The sequence below is a fragment of the Eriocheir sinensis genome, chromosome 44, assembly GCF_024679095.1.
Source record: "Eriocheir sinensis breed Jianghai 21 chromosome 44, ASM2467909v1, whole genome shotgun sequence".
NCBI classification, from domain to species: Eukaryota; Metazoa; Arthropoda; class Malacostraca; order Decapoda; family Varunidae; genus Eriocheir; species Eriocheir sinensis.
In genome coordinates, this window is record NC_066552.1 from 4,061,008 (window position 1) to 4,067,552 (window position 6,545).

The 6,545-nt window shown below is 43.2% G+C and overlaps 1 non-coding gene across 1 annotated transcript; it reads right to left on the minus strand.

Annotated features, from left to right (window-relative positions):
- Positions 1-290: 290 nt before the first annotated feature.
- Trnah-gug (transfer RNA histidin (anticodon GUG)) lies at positions 291-362 on the minus strand. The gene has a single exon. It is a non-coding gene; the product is annotated as a tRNA-His (tRNA).
- Between the last annotated feature and the right edge of the window lie 6,183 nt (positions 363-6,545).

The following is a 6,545-nucleotide window of genomic DNA, read 5'->3' on the forward strand; positions in this document are numbered from 1 at the left end:
AACAAGGAAAAGGGGAATCGGAGAAAGGAATACGAAGAGGAGGAGGAATAATGCAAGGAAAAAGGAGGAGACAGGAGAAGAGATAATACAGAGCAAGAAAAGACGCTAAAGAACATAAGAACATAAGAACGTAAGGGGTCTGCAAGAGGCATATATCCCATCACTGCATCTCATCTCCCTATTCCCACTTAAACACTACAACCGTCGTCATCTGCATCACTCCCCCTACACGTACACAACCACCAAACCAAGTGAGGAAGCATTAAAAAAGCCCAAAAAATGTTCGACTGTGCCGTGACCAGGATTCGAACCTGGGTTATTGCGGCCACAACGCAATGTACTAACCACTATACGATCACGGCCACCCAGTCAGTGAAGGTACCGTGGACTTTTTTGCTGGCGATAGAAAATTTGGTTGTTTCCTTGTTTTTCATGTGGACTGTGAGTGAGTAAATGGGTGTTGCATAGTGTAATAGGCAAGGCTCACATCAGCTTTACTCACTCTCCCATTTTCCTTCTTGCTTCTCTCCTCTCTCTCCCTCCTCCCCACTTTCTCTCTCTTTCTCTTTTTTTCCCGCATTCCTTCCATCTATAACCCAGAAAACGTTACAGAATCTCGTCTTATTCATATACTTCATACGAATACGTTTAGTCTAGAAAATAAGTCATAGAGAAAGCATAAAAAAATAGTTAACATAGTGTGCCTTAAAATCTCTCCATTTTCTACGGTGGCGCGTGAGAGAGCGAGTTAATGTTTTGGATTTATTTTCTTTTGTTTGCCCGCGAATTTTTACCCCGAGATAATTTTTTAAGGGGGACTTTGCTTAACCATTTGAGAGAGAGAGAGAGAGAGAGAGAGAGAGAGAGAGAGAGAGAGAGAGAGAGATTGTTTATGTACTTCGACTTTTTTTTTTGTCAGGTTGCGTATTATGATATTGAATGCACACACACACACACACACACACACACACACACACACACACACACACACACACACACACACACACACACACACACACACGTTTAAATAATGCATATAATTAAAGTGTGATAAAATGCAAGGAATTACGAGCTTGAGTTAAACCAGGAATAAAAAAAATAAGCGAGAACAAAGAAGAGTTAGGTAACGAACACACACACACACACACACACACACACACACACACATAAAGCTCACACGCACACACCGCACATTAGATAAGTTAGCTCCTTTACCTGTGTGTGTGTGTGTGTGTGTGTGTCCCCCTCATGTAAGGATCAGGAGGGCATGAGACTTTCGCTTGATTTATTGAAAAGAGAGAGCGACTGCCCCGGACACTGCCGCTGAACGGAATGATTCAGGAGAGAGAGAGAGAGAGAGAGAGAGAGAGAGAGAGAGGGTATGAAACAAAGACAGACAGAAAACAAATACTGACCGACAAACAGACAGACCGATACACACAGGTAGAAAGACAGGCAAAATAAGACATGCACAGAGAGAGAGAGAGAGAGAGAGAGAGAGAGAGAGAGAGAGATTACGGGGATTGCCCACTTAAGAAGTTCCTGTGAAAAATGAGGTAACTTCACCTCCATTTCCCCTCACCCTATCCTTCCCTTCTCTTTCCATCACCCCTTCCCTCCTTTCCCTTCTCCCCCATACCCTCTTTAAGTTTCCTCGTATAACTTCACCCCACTTCCTTTTCCCCTCTCCCTTCTCCTCTCTTCCCCTTCCCTCCATACCCACTCTCCTGCCCCCCTCTCTAACTCTCCTCACAGGGGGCCAATATTGTGGGTAGAATCAGGACAGTCACCTTTGTCTACACCTACACTCCTTACACCTACAGGTCACAATAAAGTCTGCATCTACACCTGCCTGCACCTGGATAATCTCTGCACCTACACTTCTTCTTAGGCTCTATTTTTAGCCTTCACGTGGACTACATCTGCGCATTCAAGCCCATATTTATAAACGTATCAACCTCCCATTACGATCATTTTCCAAGGCCACAGAGAAGATTAAGTGGGTGTTCCTGAGTGCTTTTCTTGTTAAGTCGCAGAAGTCTTGTTACACTATCACTGGGATCACAAAACAGTCCAGTGTCCAGTGTCCCCTTATTTCTCCCCCTTACTAATCCTTTCAGTCTGTTAGTTTTATTCACATCCTTCGAGCTTCATCCTTTTGCACCGATCTCTTTCATATATTCCTATTGCTTATCTCCAGCTGTGTGTTCTAATGAGTGATTGGATCGTTGACGAAATTTCAAATGTTCTGGTGTAAGGTTGACAATTCTAGTATTTCAGTCCAGTGTCCAGTGTGACGCCAGCTTTTCAGACAGGTGAAGTGAGGTGCCGACATGTATTAAAATTCGGACTACTGTCTCTGCACCTACGTCTGATGATTCTCTCTTGGCCAATCATCTATACTGTCTTATATAAGAGTAGTGGTTAGCGGGCTTTTTTTCTCCTCTCATTTATTTTATGCCCCTTGAGCTGCTTCCTTTGCTGTAAAAAAAATAGTTGTACTAGTCTTCGTCAACAATAATATCGCCAATTTGTCTTTTCTTAACCGGTTATCAATAATATAAGAGTAGTGGTTAGCGGGGTTTTTTTCTCCTCTCATTTATTTTATGCCCCTTGAGCTGCTTCCTTTGCTGTAAAAAAAAAAGTTGTACTCGTCTTCGTCAACAATAATATCGCTAATTTGTCTTTTCTTAACCGGTTATCAATACGTGGTTGTTTGGTGTTGTTGATTAGTTCCTATATCACTTTTTTTTACGGGTGAGTTTTGTAATATATATGTCGAGTTAGCGCTGTGAAAATTAAATCCAACACTTCTAACTACCTCCGTCCCAAGAATTAAATTAAATAGCCCCAAACTAGCCATGTAACTTAATTAATGAATACTTTTATGACGTTTAATTAATATGACGTTATACTTCATAACTTCATCTGCTCTTTCTCTCTCCCTCTATCTATTTATCTATCTCCGTATAAATCTATCTGTCTCTTCCGCCATAATAAAGGAGGCAGTTCAGATCCTACAAAGGGAATAAAAGAAGGGTTGTAATAGTGTTCAATCCCTTTAAGAACTACATTTAAGCATACTGTCTCTACATCTATCTACCTCTCTATCTATCTATATCTGTCCCTCTGTCTTCCGCTACGATACAGGAAAGAGTTCAGATCCTATAAATGGGATAAAGGAAGTCTTGTAATGGTGTTCAGTGCTTTTTTAGGAGCTTAGAGATTAAACGTGTATAGTGAAAACTGGGAAAAAGATTGGAAGAAGAAATGAAAGAAGAAAAAAATAATTCATAAAAGGGGGATTTAAATTGAAGGAGCCAGTGTAAATTGTTGTTGTTGTGGTGGTGGTGGTGGTGGTAATAATAATAGTAATAACAGACAAGAAGAAAAAAAACGCAGATAAAAGACAAGGAAAAAAAAACAGGTAAAAGAAGATAAATCGTCCAGATAAATGCTCACACACACACACACACACACACACACACACACACACACACCTCTTCTGCACCCCTTCCCTCTTCATCTCCCCTTCCTCCTCCTCCCTTTCCTCTTTCCCCATCCTCTCCCCTCATACCCCTTCCCTCCCCTCTTTTTTTCCATGCACTCCCCTCATCCCCCTCCCTCACACTTACCCTTCCTTACCCCCCCTCCCTTATCCCCATCTCCTTCCCCCTTCTCTTCGCCCTTCCCCTCTTCCTCCTCCCTTCCTCTTCATCTCCCTCCCTACTCTTTCCCCTTCCTCACCCCTACTCCCTTCTCCCCTTCCCCTCCCTTCCCATCATCCCATCCCCCTCCAGTTTTGCACACTATCATTTATCCATTTTCCCCATCCCCCTCTTCTACCCCTGTCACGCCCTTTTATTTATTTACCTCTTTATTATTGACACCAAGAAGGGGAGGCGACGAAGGGGAGATAAATAAACGAATAAGTGAAGGTGAATTAATAAAAGTGTCAACCCTTATCATCACATTGTAAGAGAGAGAGAGAGAGAGAGAGAGAGAGAGAGAGAGAGAGAGAGAGAGACACGAGGCAAACCACTTTTCTCTGCCTATAACTAGAGCTATACCCGATGTGTGTGTGTGTGTGTGTGTGTGTGTGTGTGTGTGTGTGTGCCGTTGTCTATCACGTTCTGTCACTGCGCTTCGATCTTTTTTTTATGCGGGCGTGTCATTTTTTGTTTTGTTTTTTTGTTTTTGTTTATTCTTTGTCATAATCGCTTTTTTTTTTTTAGATTGTTTTGTTTGCTTGGCTGTCTGATAAGCTTCCCTTTGTTTACTGTCTGATTTGTCACTACAGTCTGCCAGTGGATTGTTTTGTTTGCTTGGCTGTCTGATAAGCTTCCCTTTGTTTACTGTCTGATTTGTCACTACAGTCTGCCAGTCATCCACTTAGCTCTAATTATGTCTGTGTCGTAACCTAACCTAATTATGAATGTATTGCATTGACTATATCGTTGCTTTTTTTTTCCCATTCAGAGGACACGGCTCAAGGGCAATAAAAAGAGTACAAAAAAAGCCCGCTTCTCGCCACTCCTATAAAAGATATAAAAGTAAAGAGTAGCCAAAAGAGATCAATTTCGGGTGGAGAGGTGTCTTGATACACTCTTCTTGAAAGAGGTCAAGTCATAGACAGGAGGAAATACAGACGAAGGAAGGCTGTTCCAGAGTTTACCAGTGAAGGGGATGAGAGAATGGAGATGCTGGTTAACTCTTGCATAAGGGGTTTGGACATTATAAGGATGAGCATGAGTAGAAAGTCGTGTGCAGCGGGGCCGCGGGAGGGGGGGGAGGCATGCAGTTAGCAAGTTCAGAAGAGCAGTCAGCATGAAAATATCGATAGAAGATAGAAAGAGAGGCAACATGGCGGCGGAATTTAAGAGGTAGAAGACTATCAGTATGAGGAGAGCTGATGAGACGATTCAGGGGTTGAGAAACTTGCCATACGAGGGAAGACTCAAACAGTTAAACTTGCATTCTCTAGAAAGGCGAAGGGTGCGTGGAGACATGATCGAGGTTTATAAATGGATGAAGGGCTTTAATAAGGGAGACATTCATAAGGTTTTGTTGGTAAGAGAACCGGGCAGGACACGAAGTAACGGGTTTAAACTGGATAAATTCAGATTCAACAGGGACATAGGCAAAAATTGGTTTACTAACAGGGTGGTGGATGAGTGGAATAGGCTTAGCAGTCATGTGGTGAGTGCCAATACAATTGTCACATTCAAAAATAGACTAGATCAATTCATGGACAGCGATATTAGGTGGGGTTAGATACACGGGAGCTTAGGGTCAAAGGAGCTGCCTCGTACAGGCCTACCGGCCTCTTGTAGACTCCTGCGTTTTTATGTTCTTATGTTCTTAAGAGCCTTAGACTCCACTCTGTCCAGAAGAGCTGTGTGAGTGGAGCCCCCCCCACACGTGAGATGCATACTCCATACGAGGGCGGACAAAGCCCCTGTATATGGACAGTAACTGTGCGGGGGAGACGAACTGGCGGAGACGGTACAGAACGCCCAGCCTCGAGGAAGCTGATTTAGTAAGAGAAGAGATATGAAGTTTCCAGTTGAGATTTTGAGTTAAGGATAGACCGAGGATGTTTAGTGTTGAAGAAGGTGATAGCTGAGTGTTGTCGAAGAATAGGGGATAGATATCTGGAAGATTGTGTCGAGTGGATAGGTGGAGAAACTGTGTTTTTGAGGCGTTGAAGGACACCAGGTTCTTCTTGCCCCAATCGGAAATAATAGTAAGGTCTGAGGCTAAGCGTTCTGCAGCCTCCAGCCTGGAATCGTTTAGTTCCTGTTGAGTGGGTCTTCTATTAAAAGAAGTTGAGTAATGCAGAGTGGAGTCATCGGCGTAAGAATGGATAGGACAGTTCGTTTTGGAAAGAAGATCATTAATGAACAACAGAAAGAGAGTGGGAGATAGGACAGAGCCCTGCGGGACACCACTGTTAATAGGTTTAGGGGAAGAACAGTGACCGTCTACCACAGCAGAAATATAACGGCACAGGCTGTACAAAGGCATACTTCCAGCAGGAAGGAAAGGTAGATGTTGACAGGCAGAGGCGAAAGAGTTTGACCAGGCAGGGTGTCAGCACGGAAGCACAGTTTTCAAGGACAATAGGAGGCACTCCATCAGGTCCATAAGCCTTCTGAGGATTGAGGCCAGATAAGGGGGATGAGTAGGAGGAATATGCCCAGAATCATCCAAAGTAGAGTTGTTAGAGAAAGCTTGAGAGAATAGTTCAGCCTTAGAGATAGATGAGAAGGCGGTGCAGCCGTCAGGACTAAGGAGAGGAGGAAAAGATGAAGTAGTGAAGTTGGAGATGTTTTTGGCTAGATGCCAGAAGTCACGGGAAAAATGAGAAAAAGCAAGGTTTTAGCATTTTCTATTAATGAAGGAGTTTTTGTTAAGTCGGAGAATAGATTTGGCACGATTCCGGGCAGAAATGTAAAGATCATGGTTAGCAGGAGTGCAAAGGCTCTGGTTCCTTTTGTGAGCTGCCTCTCTATCTTTGACAGTACGAGAACAAGCGTGATTAA